This window comes from Peromyscus californicus, unplaced genomic scaffold (assembly GCF_007827085.1).
Source record: "Peromyscus californicus insignis strain IS unplaced genomic scaffold, ASM782708v3 Scaffold_3__1_contigs__length_106647218, whole genome shotgun sequence".
NCBI classification, from domain to species: Eukaryota; Metazoa; Chordata; class Mammalia; order Rodentia; family Cricetidae; genus Peromyscus; species Peromyscus californicus.
In genome coordinates, this window is record NW_026294551.1 from 54,791,414 (window position 1) to 54,804,133 (window position 12,720).

General features: G+C 44.0%; 1 protein-coding gene and 1 pseudogene across 1 annotated transcript in view; both read right to left on the bottom strand.

Moving 5' to 3' along the window:
• The window catches only part of Stx8 (syntaxin 8), a 257,224-nt gene that overhangs the window by 135,723 nt on the left and 108,781 nt on the right, over positions 1–12,720 (bottom strand). The window lies entirely within an intron of this gene.
• LOC128121437 (actin-like) lies at positions 6,120–7,224 on the bottom strand (annotated as a pseudogene).

Genomic DNA, 12,720 nt, shown 5'->3' on the forward strand with positions numbered 1-12,720 from the left:
CACTATGAAAAAGCATCACATTCTGTGGAAAATGGATACTGCTGGGCATGGTGGCACATGCCTTTAATCCCAGCACTTGGCAGGCAGAGGCAGGTGCATCTCTGTGAGTTCAAGGCCAGCCTGGTCTATCTAACCAGTTCCAGGCCAGTCAAAGCTACGTAGTGAGACCCTGTCTCAAAAACAAAAGCAAAACAAACAAAAAGAGAGAAAGAAAGAAAGAAAGAAAGAAAGAAAGAAAGAAAGAAAGAAAGAAAGAACAACAATAAAAAAGAAATATGGATAACGATGAACACTGAAACACAAAAAACTGCAAGAATTATTTGCAAGGAGTGGGACTTTGGGGCAAGGAAGGAACTGTTACTCTTGGAATGCCTAATTCTTATTTTCAAACTACAAAGTGGCATTATTTTGATAACAAAAAAAATTAAATTTCAAAAGCTTAGATCCAAAGAAGAACGTTAAATAACAAACTCTACAAGCTGATAGGAAAAGGATGTGGCTCGGAAGCGCTGGTTAGGCAATAAAGAACACCAGCAAGTCAAGGGACACAATCAGAGGCGCGTTCTCTATGGGCAAGCTTGTTCTATCTACATAATGTATGCACCACATGCATACTCAGTGCCCACAGGGCCAGAAGAGCATGTCGGCTCCCCTAGAACTGGAGTGAAGGAGAGTTATGAGCTGCCATATGGATGCTGGGAACTGAACCTGGGTCCTCTGTAGGAGCAGCAAATGCTTTTAACCTCTAAGCCATCTCTCCAGTCCCCAGAGCTACATTTTTAAAAAGAATTATTGAGATACAAAAACAAAACAAAACAAACAAACCAAAAAAAAAAAAACCCACAGAAGATGAACTAAAAGAGAAAGAGCTTGAAGACAAAAGTTGGGGGCAGGGATCTAAAACTTTACAGCAGCTACTGAACCGAACAAAGCGCATGCTGGGCTGTGTGTGTTTGCAGGGCCTGCGATGGAAGTGAGGCACTAGGGCTTGCTATGCAAATGTTCTACCATGGAGCTACACTCCAAGTCCTGGGCTCTCTTTTCGATAGAGTATCGGAAGTAGAAAGTGTTGGCCACAGTAAGGCCATCTTTGCCTCTACCCATCTAGTAATTCCTTCCCGATCAATTCGTTTGCTGTAAATTGGAAGGGGACAGCCAGTCAGCAGATGAAATCATAGATTTTCTTGTGGAATGCCCTCTCTGCAGGTAAAGAGCTGCCAGGGCTATGGAACATTTCTCCAAGGGACTTCACTGAATGTGGATTTTTAACTGTGTTTCAATCTGACCACCCTTGAATACACTGACCATCAAAGCCTGGACCAAAGCGCTAAGCAGCCAGACTCTGGAAGTAGATGTTGGATGGAAGCCGCAAAGCCACACTTACTTACTCACCAGGGCTCTGGCATGTGTGTTCAGTAACACAGACAAAGGCCTATCAGCTAATCGGCTCTTCTTACTAACCCAGATAGAAAAGATGGGCTGAGAAAATGAGGCAGGACAATGCCTGGATCCTAAGAAAGCGTGTAACAAAAACCCCAGGCCATTATCTCCTGCGGGCAATGAGAAGTGTGTCATCTTCCAGAGACACAAAAAATAAAAAAATAAAAAATTGAGGATTCTGAGAATTAAGTGAGGACATACACTAGAAAGAAAAGCAAGAGGCATGTACATCCGAATGTGCTCAGGGCCAGGCTACGGGTTGGAAATCAAAGGTGGGTCCAGGCCCCACCCCACACCTCTTCCTACTGCTGTTTAGGATTGCCCTATTGCAAATACAGTCCTCAGCCAGCCATAGCCCCTGGGAGCTTGTTAGACACGTAGAACCTCAGGCCCTACCTCAATCTAATGACCCCAAATCTTCATTTTAATAAGCTCCCAGGTGCTCCCTACCCATTGAAGTTGGAGAATCACTTACTTAGAAAGACAGAAGAAGTTTGGGGTTTGGCACTGGGTCCCGTCCCCCCCCCCCCCCGTTCCCTGCAGGTGTAGATAGAAACGTAGGTGAACCCCAGGTGCCTAAAGCTACCTACACAGGACAGTCATTGACATAATAGGAAAATCATAATCAGAGTCTAGCAACTAGGTATCTTCTGGAAAAGGCATTGATTCCAAGATGCCTAGCTATTTCCTGGGAGCTCACTTCCAGGGTCAAATAGGAACACAGCATGGAACACAGCATGAACCACAGATTTCCCTCTATAGCTGCCTATTTTATTTAAGCAAACAACAAAAGAAAGGCTAAACATTAATTTTAGTTGTACTTAATTGAATAATTTCTCAGGGGAATAGTTCACGGAGAGTTTAAAACTGCCTGTTTCCAAAAGCCATTACAAATTGGCATATACTATAATGTCACTGTGCCAACCCAAACAGTACGCTTTTAATGTCCCCTGGGCTGCCTTCACTCCAGATGTGTTCAGAACTCCTAGTAATATAACACAGGCAAAAACCATATTTACATGAAGCAGTATTTGGGATATCCTTTTCCAATTATCTGGAATGAGATAATAGACTCCTAATTGGAAGCACGGGGGTTGGGGGAGCCAGGTCAGTAGTTCCTCCCTCCTGATGCTTTTATTAGTGAAAACGGAAACAGTCTGTTCAAGAGTAAGAGAAATCTACTTTGCCACGGTTAATCATCTGAATGTCTAGAAACTTCGAATTTGCCCTACGGTCACCTCTAATTAACTAGCTGATTTGTAAAAGCCTGATCTTGTCTTTTCCTATGAATTGTAAGTAGGAGAGGGCTGAGGTTGGGAGGAGGGGGATGTGGAATGAAAATGGAAGAGTCTAAGACCACTCCAGCGAGAGAACAGACACCAGTGATGAGTGGACACGTGGTGTTACGTGCTTGCACGGTGGCGCGGACTCTGAAGGCGTTTCCTTCTAGTTTTAACTGATGGTGGTCGTCACACAAGTGCCAGGGAAGTCATCGCAACTTATCGCTGACGTGTACCTCACAGGGAACACTAAAGCTATCAATGAGGAATCGTCTGTCCAGTCTTGAACTTGAGCACACGGTTAATGTAGTACATGCTTTCTGATAATATTGGGAGGGTCTGCCCTTACCATTTATTACTGAACAGAAATAAAATTTAAGTAAAATAAGTATTCTTATACAAGTGAGCATGGTGTTCTGTCCCAGTGGAGACCCTGGACCCCATACATCACAGAATGCCGCAGTGCGCCATGCACTCAGGCATGTTCAGTTACTGACGTCTGTTTTCACAGATGTCACAGAGAAGCCATCTGAAAAGCAATGTACGATGCAGCTGTTCTTGGCTGGGAGCAAGATACGCTTGGAAACCTTGCTCCCTAAGCGTTCAAGACTGGACCGAGCTTTCCAAATACAAATTAATTACCAAATTCTACGTGTTGACAAGCAAACGCTTGAATGTTTATGCTTCAATTTGACAAAGGAAATTTTAGCATATTACTCTTAAGCCTCTAAGGCAAACAAGCTCCGTGTATAGGATTTACTTCATTACAGCTTCCCCTAAAATGTTTAAAAACATTTTAATCCTGAAATCCAACATGTAGAGAGAAAACCAAAAGATCTATATAGACAGTTTAACAAGACAGTCACAAAGCCAAAGCTGTGGAACCATCACTCGCTAGCCCAACTTGAGTGCCTTGCTACACTCAGCCTTACAAAACTCTACACTCACTCAGCCAATGAGCAATCAACAGACATCTACAACATGCCAGGCGGTGTGCTGGGCATATATTTGAACACTTGGTCAGTATCACTAGATGGCATGTTTGCTCAAATAACAGCTACCATGGAGTTCTTGATTGCTGCTTATCTGAGTTTCAAAGCAAATAAATACACAACTTTATCATATGGACAAGGGACATTTTGCGCCAATAAATCTACCCGGGAGGCTTGAGCCCAAGGGATGTTTAAGGATATATCACTGTGGAAAGGACCACAAGAAAGGGCTTGGTGGTCACTAACACCCAGATGTGAACTTTTCTCCCTGACCCACATGAGCACTGACTGATTAACCCTTGAGGTAAGGCCTTTTCCTCCACAGCAAAGGCCTCTCCACTCGGGAGCTACTTAGAATCTTCCCAAGCACCTTGCAGAGAGCTTTATTTATCACGCCAGGATTAGATCTGAAAAAAGCATTTGTTCTACTATAAAGACAGCAAAAATCCCTGGTTAGAAGACTAATGTTCTTTTAACCCGGGAAAAAAAAAAAAAACAAAAACCAAAAAACCATGGCTCTGCCTGAAGAGAAATAGTTTTACCTTATTAATCACCAAGTTCTCAAGTCAACTCAGCTTGTGAGAGCCTCCGAAGTAATTCAGCTGTTTCCACATCGCACATCAGAAAGTCCTAACAGCACACAGTCTAGGGTAATGTTAAAACAATATACATGGCAGCATCATTTCCTTACTAGGCTTCATTTCTGCTGGGAAAGGGGGAAATTTAAGCCAAATGATAATTTATACCAAGAGTCTACAAAGACGGTTGTACAAGATGAGTCACTGGAATGTGGAACCCAAACCTCTTCTAAATTCTGTCAGGATCCACACAACACACAGCAATAGTAAACATAATTTTATAAGAGCAATTATAAAGAATGCTCTAGAACTTCACTCACAAATAATTTTGTTTTCGTTTCATTAGTGTTGGTGATTAAACTCAGGGCCTTGTGTGTGGTACAAACACACGCTACCACTGGGCTACACACTCGGCCACAACTCAAGATGATTTCTAATGGGATATGTGACTTGAATATTCTAGAGGAGACCTGAGAGTCTCATATTTGTAAGGTCCTGGGGTCCTAGTCTCAGCACTGGAGGACAGGAAGAGGAAGGGGTGAAGAAGAGGAGGAAATGTTGGGGGCCCATGGGTTAAGAGTGGTGAAAGTTATCTATGAAAGTGTATACAAATATATAGCCCAAGAGCCTAAAAGGGAAATATCTTTGTCCTTTTTCAAGAAAGGATGAGAGTCCTAAAGTCAACAGTGAGTGTTCAGTCAACTTGAGCTGAAAAGTCCATAAGTATACAGAAGCCCGACACCCTTCTACCTCACTGCTACTTCCTGCCAGCTTGAGCTCCCGTTCTCATGGAAGAGAATCTCTCCACTTGGAACTGCGCACAGTCGTTTTTATGGGCAAACTCTAAATGCACATACAAAAGCAAATGTAGGGGTCGGGAGAAAAGCCCAAGAGTCCATCCACTTCACGGGGGGGGGGGGGGGGGGGGGGGGAGGGGGGTGCTAGGGCTTCCTGCACACCGAAGAGACATGACTAGACCTCTGGGATAGTTTCCAAGCTAACTGCACCTCCCCATCTAAGACCTCACAACTGCTCAGTCCTCATCCTCACCCAATACACAGTCACTATCAAAACTATCTTCCGCATTGCAGCAGGGCTGATAAACGCCCTTCAGAGCAAGTCTTCCTCGCCTTCTCCCACTGCAAATAAAGTTTTATACAGGACATTAGAACGCAGCTGCATTCACCCACTTACATATTAACTACGGCTGCTTTTGCCACACCGTGTATGTGAATTGTTTTTTTGTTTTTGTTTTTTACTACAGTACTTTTATTTTTCTTTACATGATGACGTGTTGAGAGGGCCTAATGTTCTCAGTGAATAGTACAAAACCCAAAATTTTTCATTTCTTAGAGAACTGAATACAAACAAAAAAAACCCTTACATAAATAAATTAAAAGGATAAATACATTTACAGGTGTCAATGCAAATGTTTCCAACTCAAGGCAAGTAACAGCCTTCAGGAGGGAAAACATCAGAACAGAAACTGGGTCCTTAGGCTTGGATTTTCCCACTCTAGTAGACCAGTAAGGCAGGTACTGGTAACTAGTTCAGGAACCCTTGCCAGCCTCAGGGAATCCTAGAAGTCATCTGTCCGTTAATACCCTGCAGAGATCACTGCATGGTGCGGCACACAGATCCACCAGGCCTGGGCATTCCTCTTCCACAGTGTGCTCTTCCCCGCCAAGTGACTGAGCCACATGGACTAAGGACTAAATCAAGATATGCACAGGATCTCAGACATATACCAAGGGAACAGTTAACTTGAATACAAAGGTCAAAAATCAGCAACAAATCCAATGATCCAGTGCTGATACTGGATACAAGCTTCAAGGACAAATTTCTTTTAAGAATTTTTCCAGTTGTGTGAGGGCTAGCATGAGGTGTGTACACTTGCCGGGGCAAACTGCTGCTTTAGAATCAGCTCCTAAGCAGATGCCTGGCACCTGCTCAGTCCATCTAGAAGCATCTGCCTCCTGCCCACTGATCCACATCTCCTGGAAAGTGGACAGCGAGGCCAGGATGGCACCTCCAATCCAGACTGAGTACTTTCGCGCAGGGGGAGCAACGATCTTGATCTTCATTGTGCTAGGTCCTAGGGCTGTGATCTTCTTCGCCCTGCCAGCAATGCCTGGACACATGGTAGTACCACCACTGTGTTGGCATACCGGTCCTTGAGATGTCCACATCACACTTCATGATGGAGTTGAAGGTGGTCTCATGGATGCCACAGGACTCCATGCCCAGGAAGGAGGGCTAGAAGGGCACCTCTGGACACTGGGAATCACTCATTGCCAATGGTGATCACCTGCCCACCAGGCAGCTCATAGCTTTTCTCCAAGGAGAAGGGGGATGCAGCAGTACCCACTTCTTGCTCAAAATCCAGGGCAACACAGCACAACTTCTCCTTAATGTCATGCACAATTTCCCAGTGAGCCGTGGTGGTGAAGCTGCAGCCCCGCTCAGTCAGGATCTTCATGAGGTAGTCTGTCAGGTCCTGGCCAGCCAGGTCCACCTGCAAGATGGCGTGGGGAAGGGCATCACCTTCGTAGATGGGCACTGCATGTGTGACCCTGTCACTGGAGTCCATCACAATGCCAGTGGTGCTCTGAGATGCATAAAGGGACAGTATGGCCTAAATGGCCACATCCATGGCTGGGGTATTGAAGGTTTCACTCATTATCTGTGTCACCTCTCTGTGAGTTTTGGGGTTCAAGGAGGTCCTCAGTCAGAAGCACCAAGTGTTCCTCAGGGGCTACACGCAGCTCACCATAGAAGGTGTAGTGCCAGATCTTCTCCACGTCATCCTAGTTGGTGACAATGCCATACTTGATAGGGGACTTTAGGATCAGGATACCCTTCTTGCTCTAAGCCTTGTCACCCATGTAAGAAGGAGTCTTTCGAGCCCATGTCCACCATGATGCCCTGTCAGGGGCACCCAACCATGGAAGGAAACATGGCCCTGAGGGCGTCATTACCAGCAAAGCCAGCTTTGCACATGCCATAGTCACTGTCGATGACGAGTGCTGTGACTTCTTTCATTTTGATAGAAGAGGGATGGGGCGACAGAACAGCGAAAAGACGCGTGCAGGGTAAACCGGCAGCAGAGTGTGAGGACTTTTTTTTTCTTTTATTGAAGTCAACATAACATAGAAGTATTTTAACTGTTTAAACAGTTCAGTAGCATTTAATACATCCATAATATTGAACAACCACTAGGTCTGGTTTCATTCTCTTCACCCCCAAAGCAGCTCACACCCATTGCCTCTTCTTCCAGCTTCTGTGTAGGTGGAATTTTCTTTGGGCCACCAACCAGCTCTCAAATAAAGACACGGAGACTTATTATTAATTATGAATGCTCAGCCTTAACTTAGGCTTGTCCCACGAGCTCTTTTAACTTAATTTAACCTGTTTCCATTCATCTAGGCTTTGCCTCAGGGCTTTTTACCTTTTTTCATTCTATATGTCCTGCTTTCCTGCTTCCTCCGTGTCTGTCTGTCTGGCCCCTGGTATCTCCTTTTCTTTCTCCCCTGAGTCTAAATTCCTCCTCCTTACTCTCCCTGCGGAAGTCCCTCCTATCCCTCCTCCCTCACTATTGGCTGTTCAGCTTTTTATTAGAGCAGTCAGGTAGGTGCCTTAGCCAGGCAACGTAAAACAGCAATACATCTTTACATACTTAAACAAATATTCTGCCACATAAACAAATACAACACCATCTTTACGTAGTTAAACAAATATTCCGCAACACTCCTGGGAATCACCAATCTCAAGTTTTACAGCTATGCATTTACCTATTCTAGACTGTTAAAATAAATGTGATTATACAACATGTGACCGACTGTGTCTGGATTATTTCATCTAGTACAGTGTACTCATGTTCATCTACGTTGCACCATGTACCAGCAGCCATTCCTTCTAACAACCGAATACTGCATGGTGTGCAGGGACCACATTCTGTCCAGACAATTATGTCTGTTAACACAACTGCGATGGACATGGCTATGCCAGCGAGCATGTGGCCTGGCCTGTCCACTCCGACCCTTTGCCAGGGTTTGTTGACCGCTGAACTGCACTACATCTCTATCTACAAGCAGTGGTTTGGAGAATTGGTGTATATTAATGGTCACTGCTTGGAACAGAAACACACCAGAAACAAACCGTCTATTTTTGCAGTCTGGTTAAACTATGGTAAACAAGTAATATCAAGTGGCTCCTTGGATGGAGAAATCTCATACATAGGCAAAGGATCTCTGGTGTTGACGGGGAAAAAAAAGTGAGGGCATACAAGGTGTGAGGTATATATTCTCTTTTTCTTAAGAAATGACCCAATATAAGAATACATATACCTACTTGAATAAAACTTCTAGAATTACAAGAATTTTTATACTTCATTTTGTACATTTCTGGATTGTATGAAATATCTTACACATGCACTGTTTTCAGTTGTTAAATGACTCTTTCTAATTAGTGCTTGTTTTGTGACTGGCACATATTTGCGGACATTTATGTGGTTCAATATGATGTTTTGATTGATGTGTACACTGGGTGGTGGTGCATCCCCCCTTCGCCTTCAACTCTATCATTTTTTCATGGTGAGTACATTCAAATGCTTTTCTTAACCCCTGATGTGCCAAAGAACACCTAAATGACTCCTCCATCAAAGTCCCCTGCACCTGTTCCTTCACCTGCCCCTTCCCACCCTCCTAAATCTCTCTATTAGACTCTCAACAGCCATTAACTAAGTAGGAGAAGATTTGCAACTTAGTTTTCTTCTTATCAAAATTGTTTTAGGAAAAATAAAGGTAGGTATGGTAATTCATGCCCATAATCCCAGAATTTGGGTGGCTGAGGCAGGAGGATTACCATGGGTCTGAGGCCACCCTGGTGTACATAGTGAGTTCAAGGCCAGTCTAGGCTATATAGTGAGACCACCTCAAATAAGAAAAGGAAGTGTGTGTGTGTGTGTGTGTGTGTGTGTGTGTGTGTATCACTCTCTTTCCTACTCTATCCCTCTCACATACATAGTGGGAAAAAACAATCAAATGCTGCTCAGGAAGAAAAATATAAAAGAAAGCAGTACAATACTATGTTCAAACTTGACATGAGTTGCTTACTTTATGAGCTATCAGTTTTTAATTACTTTATTTTCCTTCTTGCAGGATAAGAACCTTCCCCAGAATGTTCCAAAAGAAAATGAAGCTGCTTGCCCATGTTAAAATTGTATCTGCCAGGAAGATTTGAAATGTGGTCCCTGTGTTTTGTGTTGACTCTGTCCTAGTTGTCTTCTGTAATTGCAAGCATGCCATACCTGTGGAGCCGGACAGTGGACAGTGTGCCACACCTTTCGAGCTGGACACTGCACAGTGTGCCACACGTGGACACTCAAATCTCCATACCACAGAGTTCAGTGCAGCAGTGTGTCAGGCTTCAGCACTGAGTCAGATGTGTTGACCTCATGAAACTGTCACTTATCACAGGTTGCTCCACAGCTGGCTCCCCACCCTCAACTCTTGCTGGTGGTCCCCTAAGTTTTGAAGTCTGGTTGCCAAGAGTCAGGTACTAGACCTGAGCCTGGACAGCTGAACAAGAGTACAGCAGCTTGGTGGCGGGACATTTTCACATTTATCCACATCTCTCCCTGTGGGCCCCAGTACCAGGAATTAGCCCACCTGTAGCTAGAGTTTTCTCTCCGTCCCACCAAACCCCAGCAGTCCGACAGCCCACTTATAAAATAAACACACAGATGCTTATATTATTTAAACTGTTTGGCCTAATGGCTCAGGCGTCTAGCTATCTAGTTCTTACATCTTAAATTAATCCATTTCTATAAATCTATACCTTGCCACGTGGCTCGTGGCTTACCAGCGTCTTCACATGCTGCTTGTCATGGCGGCGGCTGGCAGTGTCTCCCTGCCTCAGCCTTCCACTTCCCAGAATTCTCCTCTCTCCTTGTCCCACCTATACTTCCTGCCTGGCCACTGACCAATCAGTGTTTTATTTATACAGAACGATATCCACAGTACCCACCCCCTGTATCTGCTTTGCTCTGGATCCCTGAAGATCTCTGCCTACCTTCTCCACTGGTCTATCTGTCCCTTAGCCTTCTCCCTGGGATGAAATTGCTGCAATTCCCCAGCCACAGTCAGGTTGATATCAACCTTGACAGACGCCCAGCCAGGGCAACACTGCCGTCTTCCTACTTCTGCCCATGCTCTAGGGTGCCTGGCCAGCCTTCCTCTGCCTATCACTATGATCTCCACCTCTCTGACTCCTTGTCTCCCCCGCAAATCTCCAGTGTCCAGAAGATCTTTTAGCTCCTCCCAATGGGTCAGGACTGACCCATTATAATAAGCCATAGGTAGATACATTATTGACTTTTTCATAGAAGCATTCTGGGCAGGACACTGAGGTCTGCGGTATATATGTGGTATGTTTTTCTCAAAGTTACAAATAAAATAGACTCACATCCAAAATTGAATATAATCTTTTCTCTTGGTGTTGCTTCTATCCAAAGTACTTCATATATAGTGTGAAAGAGCAAAGATACATGCATCCCCCTCCTTTAAGAAGTCTAGAATTTAGTTGAGAAAAGACAAACAAGTAGTTATAATTTCTACAAAGCGCAGGATACCTCATGGCACTCAGAGTGCAGAAGAACATCCCCATCTGGGAACACACAGGAAAAAACTTGAGAATGGGGGTAGCTGCAGCTAAGTCAGATGAATGGTCAGGATTGCTAAGGGGGTAGCTGTGGCTAAGTCAGAAAAATGGCCAAGACTGCCAAAGGGGTAGCTGCAGCTAAGTCATATGAATGGTCAGGACTGCCAAGGGGGCAAATGCAGGCCATTGTTCTTCAGTAGGACAAAGTATGTATTTCCAGTCCTATGCATTAGTTATGAGCAAATCACCCTGTTCTTTCTAAGGAGCTAGCCATCTATGTGAAACACAACCACATCACTCAGCATTGTGGAAAAAGAAGAATCTTTGAGAGAGTTATCATTCCACACTTTATAACATCTCAAAAAGTCTAATTATCACATATACCTTTGTCCAAGTTTATTCTCAACAATCTGTTTAAACCATACAATTCATACACTCATTATATTTTAAAATTACGTATTCTGTTAAGAGTTGTATAAGAGACACAACTCCTCTGATTGTCTTTAAAACAAAAGTGAAATGAAGTAGGGGGAACACTCACTTAATAATTGCACTTAATGATAATTGCTACTAGCTACTGAGTGTCTGCATACCTCACTGACTTCAAGCATCATCACCCAGCAGTTTCCACAGTGAAAGGAAACTACTTAAAAATCTTGCCTCACAATCCATTATGATTGTTTCAGCTCATTAAGATCTTATCTTGCAATTCCTTCTACGCCACTGCAGGGCAGGCTCGCATCCCTTCTTGCAGTCAAGGGAGAGGTATGCTGCACATCTACAAACACGCAGTCCTCCTGTGGCTGGCTGCCTACTCCACTGCATTTGGAGCTCAGCACAGGCGCTATCAACAACTAAAAAAAGCTCAACACACACACACTGAGCGGCTAGGCTTCTGCAGGCGGAGGGTGTGAGTCTCTCCCGCCTCCCTGACATACGTGCATGTGCACAAGAAGGTACAGCAAGGCTTTAAGGTCATATCCCTCATCCTGTAAAAATGGCTCTCTTTTCTCAGTCAAAACTAAATGGCACCCTGTTGATTAGAACCCACACAATCTGCCTTTTGATTTGATACTGTGCCTCGCGGCCCCAAATTTCAAATTTTGATATTTTGAGGGATTCCTTTTGTGTCAATAAGGGCACACGAATATGCACATCCATGTGTATACACAGACCAGTAAGAGCTGGGGTAGAGAACCCATTCTCTGAAGATTTGCAGAGCTTCTGAGTGAGGATATAAAATAATTCCATTTAAGCTACAGGTAGATACAGCCATCGGGTGATGGGCAGATAGCCTGGAATCCCTGTTTTACCACTAATCAATCGCCTTTTAATCTGTGACTTGTGCTAACTACGTTCAGCATTTCTAACTCACGTTTCCTATCTCCTCCTGGGATACAGTGCTGGGATATAGAGGTTTATGAGCACTTACATACTTCCAGAGAGAATGGATCCTAGCAGTAGGCAAGTGAGTTGTTTACAAACAAGAACACAAAATATAATCCTACAAAACTCAAGTTGTGTGCAGTCATCTGCTTAAAGCCTAAGGGAATTGGTCCTGGGACATGGGGCATACCCAAATCCAAATCCTCTAAAAAGTAGTGTTCATATTTGCATACAACCTGCACAGAACTTTCTCCACTTTAAGTCACCTCTAGATTACTTAGAGCCTCTGGTGGAATGTAAATGCTCTGTCAAGAGCTATTACAAAGCATTATTTGCAGAATGATGGGATGGAGAAAGTTGACACATGTTCAGCACAGATCCAAA